Source organism: Belonocnema kinseyi, chromosome 2 (genome assembly GCF_010883055.1).
Source record: "Belonocnema kinseyi isolate 2016_QV_RU_SX_M_011 chromosome 2, B_treatae_v1, whole genome shotgun sequence".
Taxonomy (NCBI): Eukaryota; Metazoa; Arthropoda; class Insecta; order Hymenoptera; family Cynipidae; genus Belonocnema; species Belonocnema kinseyi.
This window is the reverse complement of record NC_046658.1, coordinates 34,823,570-34,836,911: the sequence shown is the minus strand read 5'-3', so window position 1 is coordinate 34,836,911 and position 13,342 is coordinate 34,823,570. Positions and strand designations below refer to the sequence as shown.

At 31.7% G+C, this 13,342-nt stretch overlaps 1 protein-coding gene across 2 annotated transcripts in view; it reads right to left on the bottom strand.

Moving 5' to 3' along the window:
- LOC117166937 (activated CDC42 kinase 1) overlaps positions 1-12,316 on the bottom strand; it is a 57,191-nt gene extending 44,875 nt beyond the window's left edge. For both annotated transcript variants that reach the window (XM_033351409.1, XM_033351410.1), the window contains exon 1: positions 11,665-12,316. The gene's annotated coding sequence lies outside the window, so the exon portion shown is untranslated. The remainder of the gene's footprint in view (positions 1-11,664) is intronic.
- Between the last annotated feature and the right edge of the window lie 1,026 nt (positions 12,317-13,342).

The following is a 13,342-nucleotide window of genomic DNA, read 5'->3' as shown; positions in this document are numbered from 1 at the left end:
ATTAAAATATGAAGTATAGATTTCAGTGAAAAGTATTTTTTATTCTAAAGCAGATTTCTTTCTCTATACATATTTATTGTAAACGATCTTGGTCCTATTGCATGGGAACAATTTCAGTTCATTTTTTTCGCCTGTATTCCCATGTGTCCCTCAAACGGTTGTCAATTTGGCTACATCAAAACTACATCTAAACGCATGAATTGTTGGCCACAATATTTTAATCACATAATCTAAAGGCAATTATTCCGAATCGTTCAGCTCGCTTTTTCACGAAAATGTTCTTGTTGTTTTTTGTAATTGAAAATGGAGATTATTTTTTCTCGCTTGAAACTGGCGCGTTTTGTACAGTACATGGGCGTATACCAGAGGCGTAGTGCAAGAGCGGCAAGCGGGGGCTCCATTGTCTTCCCAAGTTTTTATATATTTTATAAAGAAAGAATATTTATTTTTAAAAAAATATCAAATAATGTTTTTAAAAATTGTGCTACTTCAAAAAATAACTATTACACCTCATTAGGAAAATACGATTTCTTTTAAATTTTTTTTTTGAAAAAATAAATGTTTGAATAAGTTGAATTTGTTTAGCAATTACAAATTGCAAAAAAAGTAATGGAGGATATTCCAATTTTCCACTAATAATTATTTGCTTTAAAGAAATGACCAAAATTGCTGAAAATGAACAATAATTTGTAAGAACGTAGTTCTTTCATTGTGAATCACATTTGTAGCGCTTTGCAGGGTTGGGGTTGGCGGGTGGAGGATGGGTTGAAAATGAAAGTTATTAGTACGGTTTTATTTCGTAGGCAATCTTCTACAATCTCTAAAAAATTGGCTTGTTTCGATGAAACCCTGAAGCATCGGTTCAATATAGTGAGAATCCAAAATTTCTCCATGTTATTTAAATGCGAATTTGAAGTTACGGGTTGAAAAATTATTTATGTGGTTTTCATTTCCAGAGGAAATAAATTCGTAATATGATTTTCGAAATCCATATATTCATGCGCCACCGGGCACTTCCAAATACCATTTGATTATCAGGGGGAAATGTTTTATTTTATAAAAATGGAACACATGTTCCAGGGCTTCATCTAAAAGTACCAAGTTTTGTAGGGATTGAAGAAGAGTATATATTAAAGGAATCCATACTAATAACTTTTATCCCCCCCCCCCTCCCTAGTTCCCCAAATATCACCAGAAAATCAGAAAACTGTATTTTCACATGTAACTTTTAATTTTTAGAACTTCCTGTCGTCGTTTTCATACAAATGATTACTAATGAACAATTTTAATATTTCCTATGACTTCTTCAACAACATTTAATTGTTTAAATATATTTAGATTATTTCAAGAATTATTTATTCCCAAAAAATATAAAAAGTATCAGGGGTGGCTTTTGGAGAATAATTTTTTGTGGCTTTGGAGAGCATTAAATGACCCTTTAATTATGTGATAGGATAAAACTCGATTCAACGTTTATTTCACATGGGGTTCCGTCAGCTTAACATTAAGCTAGCGTAACCCCGGTTTTTTATAGTGAAGCATTAAATTTAGCAGTGGGGCATTAAATGATCCCTTATTTATGTGATATGCCAGAACTTGATTTAACATTTATTTCACATGGGGTTTCGTCATCTTAACGTTAAGCTAGCGTAATCCCTGGCTTTTTTTATATAATGCAGCATTATATTTGGCAGTAGGGTATTTAATTTGCATTAAATGAGCCCTTAATTAAGAAATAGGTTCCAACTCCATTCGAAGATGTGGTTACGTCAGCTTAACATACAGTCAGCTGCTAACACTTTTGGGAACTAAATTGTCAATAATAGAGCGAAAATGATGAATACTTCACGTTACTTTATTCTGAAAGCCAGAAAATCAGACGAAAGAGAAGTTTCATCTGCTAATAAAAAAAATCAGTAGAAAATTCTTTGTGTTTTATGTAATTTTCGATTTTCCGAGTTTTTTCATGTCAGTCATTTATACAAATACACAGGTCCCGAAAAAAGATTATCTGAACAGTGTACGAGACTAGTATATTCTTATGTATTTTGAGCCGCTGAAACCGAATCCAACCTGAAAATTGAAATTAACTGTAACATTTTCCCTTAGCCTAGGGGAAAAGTAAAAAATCTAGGGAATTCTGGAATATGTTAAGGTAATAATTGTAAAATAGCAGAATGTCTGTATTTTGAAGCTAATAAATGCACTTTTATGTATTTTGAGCTGTTGAAACCCAATCCGACCTCAGGAATTCCCCTAGGAGTAAGATTTTCCCTAGCCTAGGAGAAAAACTTAGAATCAAGGGAATTCTGGGACCTGCTAATGTAATATTTGTACGATGGCAAGGTGATACAAACCTGAATATTTATTGAATAGCTGAATTTAAAAATCAATCTACAAGGCGTTCTTTTTTTCCTAGCCTAGGGGAAATAGTAGGAAATTGAGAAAAACTTAAGAGTTTTACACAAGGTATGTTTATATACACTACGGATAAATAAATACAAAATATTTTCATATTTCAAGTTGCAGGGTTGAAAACTGACATAAATTCACTTTTTAGTGCCACAATTTTTGTCTACGAGTAGGATAGTCGTATATACCCAACTAAACACAGACACACACAATAACATTTCTACAATTTCCCCTAGGTGAACAAAAAATTGAGACAATGTATAGTACCTGCGAGATCAGATTTGAAACAAGTTACGCGAAATAAGAACAGATTTCGTATTTATTCATCGTTTTCTGTTCAAGTAAATGTAGTCTGCATAAAACCTAAGGCTACTTTTTTATTTTCCACTTTTTCCCCTCGACTAGGGAAGAACAGATCCTCTGTAAAGACGTTTTGAGGCTACGCTTGCACTAAGCGACCCGAGATACATGAAGAATTTATATTTACTCACAAACTTTAATCAACCTTAATGTATATGAACATACCCTACTCAAAACCGTAAACTTTTCTCAATTTCTTACTACTTCCCCTAGGCTAAGGAAAATATGACTCCCTGTAGATTGATTTTGAGGTCAAATTTTAATTCAGCTACTCAATAAACATAAAGGTTCGTATCACCTGCCATCGTACAAATATTACATTAACAGATTCCAGAATTCTCTTGCTTTTAATTTTTTCTCCTAAGCCAGGGAAAAAATCTGACGTCTTGGAGAATTTCTAAGGTCGGATTTGGTTTCAGCGGTTAAAAATACTTACAAGTGCATTTATTAGCTGCAAAGTACAAACATTCTGCTATTTTACAATTATCACCGCAGATTCCAGATTTCTCTAGATTATTTACTTTTCCCCTACGTTAGGAGAAAATTTTACCATTAAATCCCAATTCTGAGGTCGAATTCGGATTCAACGGCTCAAGATACATAAGGATAAACTACAGGGTGTCCAGTGAAGGCGCATGATAAAATTTCCATATATTTCCCGCAGACTTCTTGAAAATGCTAGTACATACATATATCAGACTTGATAATTGCTTATGGCATGCTCCTGTAAAAATGATACTACTGATAAGCATTAAATATACACATAATAAGACTTTAAAGTGGAAGTATCAAAATTGAAACTTTTATAATACAAGTATTATTCTCTGTTTTTTCGTTGACAAATTAAAGTAATTACATAGTATAATAAATGTATAATGTAAAATTAAATGAAAAAGATGTTTTTCTTGCCCAATTGCTGTTTACAAAGGTCAACAAATGCACTATTTGAATGTCGCATAGTTGGAATAGTAGAAAAATTATGGTTTACATACAAATTAAATTATCTGTAATGATAAAAAAGGTTGATGCAGCATTTTCAAAGAAATGCAGTTGAAAATGAATTAATAGCTAAGTGGGTTTTCAGTTTTTAAATTCATGCAGCTTGAAAAATACCTAAGTAAATGCAAATGATTTTTATAGTTTACAAATTTTTTGCTCTGATAATTCATACAGTAAAAGAAATTCGACATTTTTAATTATGAAATCATTAAATTTACAGTGTGTAATTCTAAAAAATTCGAGGAAAATTTGTGTGTTTTGTAGGAAATTAATCTTCATGGTTGAAAATTCATCTTTTTGATTGAGAATTAAACTATTGGGTTGAAAATTCCTTTTTTTTTCTGTTGCAAATTAAATTCTTTAACTGAAAATGTGACTGTCCGATTTTAGTTGAAAACTGACATTTTTAATTAAAAATTCAATTATTTGTTTCAAACCTCGTCTTTTTTTTGTAAAAAATTGATCTTCTTCGTTGAAAATTTGAATATCCATTTCGTGTTAAAAATTAATATTTTAAATTAAAAATATATTTTTTTGTTAGAAATTAATATTTTAAATTGACAATGTATTTTTTGTTGGAAATTAATATTTTTAATTAAAAATGTATTTTTTGGGTTGGAAATTAATATTTTTAATAAATTTTTTTTTAGAAATTCATCTACCTTTGTAGAAAATGTAACCTTCTGGATTGAAAATTCATCTGTTTGGTAGAAAATTCAACTATTTAGTATCAAATAATGATTTGAAATTAATTTGCACTTTTTTGGGCTTTCGAAAACTCAGTAATTAAAAATTCGATTTTATGGCATTACTAATTCGAATTCTTTTCATATCAAACGCTTCCAAATTAAATTTTTTTGTGAAGAATTCGCTTTTCTAAATTAAAAATTATTGATTTCAATGAAGATTTAAGTATTCTCCATTTTTTGTAAAAAAGTGATCATTGTTATACTAAAATTCAACGTTTTGGTTGAAAGCTCACCTTTTAAAAAAAAATTAATATCCTTGGTTAAAAATTCAAATGTTTTATCAAAATGTATGCATTTTCTTAAAAATGTATTTTTTGCTAGAAAATAAATTTTTTTAGTTAAACATGCAACTGTTTAGTCAAAAAAAAATCTTTTCTCGGTTGAACATTCGTCTTTTTTAGTTAAATTAAATTGTGGCTTATTTAAAATTGAAATCTTTTTTGTTGAAATACTAATTATTATATTATGTAATGAAAATTCATATTTTTGTGTTGAAAATTCAATTCCTTGATTGGCTTTCTTTTTAATTCATTTTTTTGGTTGGCGATGAACAATTTTAGGAGAAAATCTGTTGTCTTTGAAAATTGAACTAATTTGTAAAAACTTTCCTATTTTAGGGTAGAAATTAATTTTTGCAACTGAAAATTTAAGTATTTCGATGAAACCCATATGAATCACTAATCGCGTTAGATTGTGTTTGGTATAAAATTCAAATATTTGGTATCAAATTCATCTTTTTGAGTTAATGTGTCGACTAATGTATGGGTAATTTCATTATTATTTTGTGTTGAATATTAATTTGTTTAAACCAAAAATGTAATTATCATATCTTTGTTTAAAAATGGATATGTTTTATTGAAACTTGATATCTTTTCGTTAAAAATTGAACTATTTGTTTTAAAATGCACGAATGTTGTTAAAAATCCGCATTTTTTGTTAGGAAAATAAAACTACTTTGTTGAAAATACTTCCTTTTGGATGAGGATTCAAATATTTTGTTGAAAATTCATTTTTAGTTGGTCAAAAACTAACTCTTCGCCGACCATGGGGAGAATAACACTGCCCGAATATCCCTATAGTTTGCGCGTGTTGCTGGAGGTTTTTGAAATTGATTTGTATGCTCTGAAAGATAAAGATCTGAGTGAAAATGTCAGTATGGTGCCATTGATTGACATTTTTCTTGTACCTTCTTTCCTATTCCTTTACACACCCAGCACCCGCATACTTGGTGGTGGGAGGGGGACCTACAGTTTAAAAGGTAGGTTCTGAAGCACGAAGAACAACAGCTTTAAAAGTACTTAGAGCAAAAGTACTTAGCCTAGTGTTCACCACATGAACCGCCGAGGTTCTTCCAGAGTGCAAAACGGGAATTGAAACCTACAAGCCGACGGGGTGGGTCCAAAGCCTACGCTTTAGCCCCCACGACCATCGTCCCACTTGTGTACTTTTAGGTATAAGTTCATATTTTAATTATTATTTGCTATAAATGTAGAAATTAACCTTAAGTAATATTCCTTTATTTCCTTTGTAGATATAAAAGTGATTTACAATTAAGTGGCAAAAAAGAATGCATTACTGCAACGATTGTATGCTATTACCTAATATCACACGAATAATCTAATTCTGCGACAAAGATCGCTCTTGTATTCTACAATTTATTCCTAACCTCAAAATCTCAAAAAGTGGCCATCGAATTTTGCACCAACAATGGAATTTGATAACTAAAATTATACCAAATTCCATGATTCACAGAAATATTACTTAATGTTAATGTTCAAAAATTATACCTAATCTCAAAATCTCAACAAGTTGCCATCGTATTTTACGTAAGAAATGGAATTTGATAACAAAAAATTATAACAAATTCGATGCTTCACAGGAATATTACTTAATGTTAATGCTCATATTAATAGCAAATGATAACTAAAACCACTAAAACATTAACTTATAATTAAAAATAAACAAATGTTTTATCAACCTCAACCGATAAACAGAAAAGTATCATTACACTCCTTGCACTTAACATTTACCACAAAGACAGCTTCATAAAAGATATAAACTTCAAAACTTTGGTATACTTTTTAATTATTTATAGTTTAAGGGCATGCTCTTCGTGACCACGTGACCAAACTAGTCCCCGGTTATGAGCTTTTTTTTTGGTGTTCAATGTGTCCACAAGGATTGAGATATCGTGTTCAAAATTTGACAGATTAAATAAAAAGGACTAAAGAACGTTTGTATACATCAATATGTTTATAGTTTCAAAGAAAGTTTATTTATAAGTCGATGAAATAGGATATTACCATTCGAGTTATAGCTTTGCAGATAATTTTTGGTTTGATGCATTTCGGATTTTTTGGTTCGCGAATATTAGGCACTGACACCAATTTTGGACTAAATTGTCTAAGCCTTTAAAATAATTTATATAAGCAATAAAATTTGCACATTCGTTGCAAATAAAAAATGTAGCATCTGCACACATGTAATCTATCATTCTTTTTTTTAGCATTTTTAGCGATTTCTAGCGGAGAAAAAAAGAAACTTTGAACTCGATAAAGTCGAGATCACGTGACTATGTTCGTTCATGAAATTTTTGAGTAGAGAATGAAATGATTTTCATTTTTTTTGGTCCTCACTACGTCCACCGGATTGAGATATCGTGTTCATGATTTAGCAAGTTGTACAGAAAGCACTAAGGAACGTTTATATACATCAAAATGTTTATAACTACGAAGAAAGTTTTCTAGTAAAATACTACAGGAATGGGAAATAAGCTTTTAACGTCGATAAAGTAGATGCCTCGATTTAAAAAAAATCGAGGAACATCTTAGAATGTGATACTCGAAATCCGTCCAAGTCCCATCTTCAGAAATGTGCATCTTCAGAAAATAATTAACATTTTCTAATGGTTATAGATTCTTGTAGGTTTTTTGTACTGGTGTGAAACAATTCTAAGATTAAAAATAAAATTTCGCCCGGGAGCGAAAGACAATGCGAGCCCGACGCTGAGTCCCGCTGGTTGGTTCACTATCAACAATACTTATCAGCTGATTGATTCAACGTCAAGAATTATGGAAGTTGGTAGGAAAACTCCGCCGAGTAAATTTCAGCACATTGCTGGTGTTGCTATGTTTCCAATTTGACATTTATCTTTTATTTTTAGGACCAAAAAAATGAAAATCATTTTACATAAAAATTTCATGAACGAACTTAGTCACTTGACCTCGACTTTATCGACGTTCAAAGTTTATTTTTTTCTCCGCTAGAAATCGCTAAAAATGCCCAAAAAATAATGATAGGTTACATGTCTGCAGATACTTATTTGTTAATTTACAACGAGTGTGCAAATTGTATTTCTTATATTAATTTTGTTAAGGTTTAGACGATTTAGTATAAAATTGGTGTCAGGGCTCAACATGAGCGAATCAAAAAATCTAAAATGGATCAAACCAAAAATAATCTGCAAAGTGCTATAACTCGAATGGTAATATTCTATTTCATCAATTTATAAATAAACTTTCTTTAAAATTATAAACACATTGATGTATACAAACGTTCTTTAATGCTTTTTATTTTATCTCTCAAAGTTTAGACACGATATCTCAATCCGTGTGGACAAAGTGAACACAAAAAAAAAAGTTCATAACCGGGGACTAGTTTGGTCACGTGGTCACCCTTAAGAACTGTGTGACTGAATAATCTGCCACAATAAATTCACTAGTGATCAACGGCACTGCACTGACATTTTCACTCAGATCTTAATCTTTCAGATCATACAGATCACAATTTTCCATTATTCTGATGTATCGAGTCTTCAAATCCCCCGAAAAAATTTAAAAACTAACTTGAAAAAACAAAAACAGTTTCAAAAACATCCGCAAACCTTAAGACACAGTTTTTCGGCAGTCTTCTTCACTCTCCTACAGCTTCAGCTTGCACAGATGGACGAGGTTGTGAGGTGGGGGTAGAGGGGAAGCGCTGACTCGTATTATATAGACTTCGAATTTCAATTCCATCAGTATTCCCAACAGTGATCCAAAAATACTTGCGCATGATTGAACATAATCGCGCTCATTGGCCCTAGTTCGCGTCCTCCAAATAAAAGCGCGCACTATAGCCAACCAACTATACTATAATCCAAACATGCGCAGATAAAGGTGACTCAATTAGCATCACTGATTTCAAATGCATTAACACACACAAACACACACTACTGTTGAGCGCAGTCGATACAGTCCAATATCGTTACGAGAGAATCGTTACAATCGAATGGACAATATGGTTTGAAGATTTATTAATAATGATATTATCGGCCGAAATAGAACATGGAGAACAGGGTGGTCCAAAAACGCTTTTTAAGCTACAGGGCAAGACGCCCCCCCCCCCCCCCCCCCCCCCCCCCCCCAGTATCCATTTCCGGAGAAAGGAAATCCGTAATTTTTTTCTTCTTTTAAATTCGAATATTAACACGTGCCACCGGACACTTCAAAATCCCATTTAATTAACAGAGGGAAATTTTGAATTTTCGAAAAAGTGAACTCATCTTCCAGGGTTTCACCGAAACGTGCCAAAAATAAAAAAACTACATTTTTACCAGTGTTGGGTAGTAACTCGTTAAAAGTAACGAAGTTACTTTAAAAGTTCAGTTACTTGTAACTTTTTCAGTAACTTCGTTATTTTTTGAAAAAAGTAACTGTAAAGTAACTTATTTACTATTTTCCGGTAACTGGTTACTTTTTAAAAGTTACTTTTTCTTTACTTTATATTTTTTCTGTATATTTTTGATTGCTTCTATACAAAGGATGACAATTTTAAATATTGCGCGCGACGAGGAAACAAAAGATTATCGTTTTCGCGCTGGTCTTCATCTGATTTGTAAACAAAAAAACTTTCGTTTTGGACATATTGCTTCAAGCGAATCCGAAACTTCGAAGTTAAGTTTTGTCTGATTTTAGAAATTTCATATTATATGATGATTGGGATATGAAAAGTAACTTTTAAAGTAACTTAAGTTACTTTTACTAGTGACTGTAACGAGTTACTTTTTTGAAAAAGTAACTGTAACGGTAACGAGTTACTTTTTTGCAAAGTAACGTAACGAGTTACTTTCTTTAGAGGAACTTACCTAACACCGATCATTTCACTGGGATTTTAAAATATTCCAATATAGGTGATCTACCTGATTATTATTATTGGTCATAATCAATATTATTAAAATATTGATTAATTCTTAAGATTGTGAAAAAAACGCTCTCTAGCTCAGCTGGGATATGAGCCCAGCTCCTTCATGACCAAGTCGACAAACAAAATTAACATCTTAAACAATTAATTAATTTCCCTGGTCAAAAAACCTACATCAATAATAAAATTTTTAATTTGTGTTCAATTTCTTCAAAACAAAAATTGCATAACTTTTAAAATGATCTAACTTTTTGAACTTTGGTCTGATCGAAATATTTGGTAGGAATAGTTTTGAGATATATTTGATATCTAGTAACCATTTTCATTGAAATTACTGATTCTATCGGAAAAATAGGTTTTCTATTGTTAAAAATTTTCAAAATGTTGAAAAGCATGTAGCTTTTTTAATTTTCATTAAAATTAAAAATGGGCTCAGAATAATTTGAAAGTCTTTTTGTCGTGTACCAGACATGCTGAGAATATTTTTTTAAACTCTTTAAAAATTTGTTTCCTTAACTTGGAAAATGTTCTACATTTTTAATTTTGGTCGAAATGTAACAGAGTTCTACATAATTGTAACAGAGTTCAACACAATTTAGAAAATTTGGCGTTCTTTATTCGAGTTCAAAACGTGAGACACATGACGTTAATATATTCGCTAAAGTCGAAAAAGCTTTAACAAAAGAGAATTCACAATCATTATATTTAAAACATAATTATTACCGATTGAATCCTGCTTAGGCGTAGGGTTTTATAAATTTTTAAAAGTATAAATGCCATTAATGCTCAATATAATCATATTTTTCCTTATAGATTTTAATTCGTCTAATTTCAAGTAAAAAAACCTAGAAACCTATAGTTTTGCATTGCATAAAAATGGGAACTTTTTCTGCAAAACTTAAAGAATACAAGTTTTAGAAGCTTCCAGCAACTTATCAGTCGTAATAAAAATGAAAACTTCGCTCTGAGTATGCTGAAAAAACAACTATAAAACTTTTTTTTTTAATCTTATTCCAGCTGCTCTGACACAAGAATTTCTTTATAACATTTTTTTACAGTAGCAGCCATACACTCTTCAAACTCGAATGTCAGCTTTTCCTTGTAAGTTCTCAGCATTGCAGTTCTCTATTTTCGAAAACTCCTCTCGAAACAACTCAAACCTTGCGAACAAAAACTTTGCTGCCAGTTGCATAAAGAGGTTAGGGCAAGCAAGTCAAGAACGCCTCATCTCGTCCCAAATCACAATTTTGATTAAAACTTCAACATTCTATAGTTTCTTTTCGTTTTCAATCGTTTTCATTTGTACTCCATTTAATTTTTGTTTGTTTTCGACTAGTTCAATGATTATTTCTGTTATTTATAAAAAGAACCCCGGTCTTTTCTTTGACCCCAGACCCCATGTTTTGAATAAAGAAAATTTAGTTTTAGGTTAAGGATCCCAGGTTCTAGAATCGGGATGGAAACTTGTTTTGCAAAACATACTTTTATGATATGAAAAAAATTCGAGTGAAGCCGGAACAATGTCAAAATTGCATTTAAAAGGGCAATACTTGACCAGTGTGTCTTAAAATATTGTTCTAACTACATGTAAAACTCAGTTTTTTCAACAGTATACACTAGTTTGCCATGTGAATAAACAAATATTTTACAACTGTTTGTAGTTAAAAATCTATCAATCAAGTACAGATTTCTTTCACTCGAAATTTCATAACTTCAAACCCAACGTTCCTAGTTTAAAAACCATTTTGCTTCATTATTATTGGATAGAAAAAAAGGTGTTTAAATTTAAAATGTGACTGATAAAGGATGCATTTAGCTGATGGAAACTGATCGAGCCTGTGACGCGGAAAATACCTAGATTTAAAAGCATCTGATCTCATTTTCAGCGAAGAAATGCATGCCAAAGATTTATTTAAGGAAGGGTGGAGAGATCACACAAGATAAAAAAATGTGAATTACTTACAGGTCCGTAAGAAGTTAGTTAGCAGTCGTTATAGCATTGTTCTTTATCCTCCCAATTGATTTTTGACAGAGGATAAGAGACAATCACCACTGCAAAGAAACTGCGAATTGAATTGATTTGGTTGCACCAGCAAGTGCGGCAGGCACCGAAGGATTCGTCCGATGACATCGAAGGACATCTCGTTTACGTTTACAGCATAGATCGAAACAACAGGCGTTTTTTTCCAACGGGGCTTTTCCCGTTTGCGACTTTCAAGGAAGATAACAAATGTAGCTGTTTACGTCAAAGTGCCACAACGACAGGGCAGCAGATGCGAAACGTAAGAACCACTATTAGGAAAAGGATCGAAGGAAGTCGCAACGAATTCCAACTTTGACGAGGCTACTGGCAACCGCTAACGGACTTTCACCGAGCGAGCGTATTTCTCACATACTACATAGCACTTTATTGTTGCCCGAAAAGTAACCTTAAATGAGAGTCGCGATTTCCCACGGGAGGGCCGATATTACACCCAGGGCGACGCGACGTCAAACGATATTGCATGTCCACCCACTTCCACTTTCAAGTCGCTATCCTGCAGAGTGTCGAGTCCGAGTCAATGAGAATTGAGAACCGTTTGAGAAAAAACGCGAAATTGGATTATTGGACGAAATTCTTTGCTTCCTCCATGGTATAAAATACAAACAAAGATGGCGACAAGTGACGTCTCAGAAAAATATGCACTGTACCCACAGCCGATAAGAGAGGGCGCGTTCTCAACTTGGATTACGATGGACTGGCGGGAAATCTTCATTTGAATTGAATTTGAAATTCAAACAACACGCTTTTCTCGCCTAACAAATCCGAATTTGCTCGCACAAAATATATGAGAATCTGAATATAAATATAAGAAGACGAGTTTTCAAAAAACCAGGGAACAGAGTCTGCTAGGAATATTATGTTTAAAAAAATTGGCTAAAGAAAATATCTAATTATTAACCAAAAAAATCGCGAAAGTCAAGTTCTTATTATGATGAGAATGTAAAAAGTATATCAGTTTATTTTTCTATATCACAAATTTAAATTCAAAATTGTTGAGATTTTTTCTTGTCTATAATAGAATTACTAAATGATGGTGCAAACTATTTTACATTCATCTGTTGGTAAAAATAAATAAAATTACTTTAAATAATACTAATTTGCATATTTTTTCATTTTTCAAAGTTAGCCATTTTCGAGATAACGCTTCAAATAAACCGAGTGAGCCCTCCTGGTGGCCAACTTGTAAATAAAAATATATGCCCGCTGCGCCGGTACATTTCAAATTTACTAAAAACAATGCTTTGAACTTACGGATCTCTTAAAAACAAAAATTGCATATTTTTGAAAATGATCGAACTTTTTGAACTTTTGTCTAATTAAGAAATTTAATTAAATTAGTTTCGAAATACATATATTTTATATCTAGTAGAAATTATGATTAATATTCCTTAACCTATTAAAAAAAAATATTCCTTTTTTTTTTAATTTTTAAAACATCGGAAAGCATATAAGTTTTTTAATTTGTACCGAATTTAAAAATGTCATCAGAATAATTTCCAAATCTTTTTGCCGTGCACCTGAAAATTTGACAACAATTTCTAAAACTCATAAAAATTTGTTTTTTAAATTAGGAAAAAGCTCTAACTTTTTAAATTTT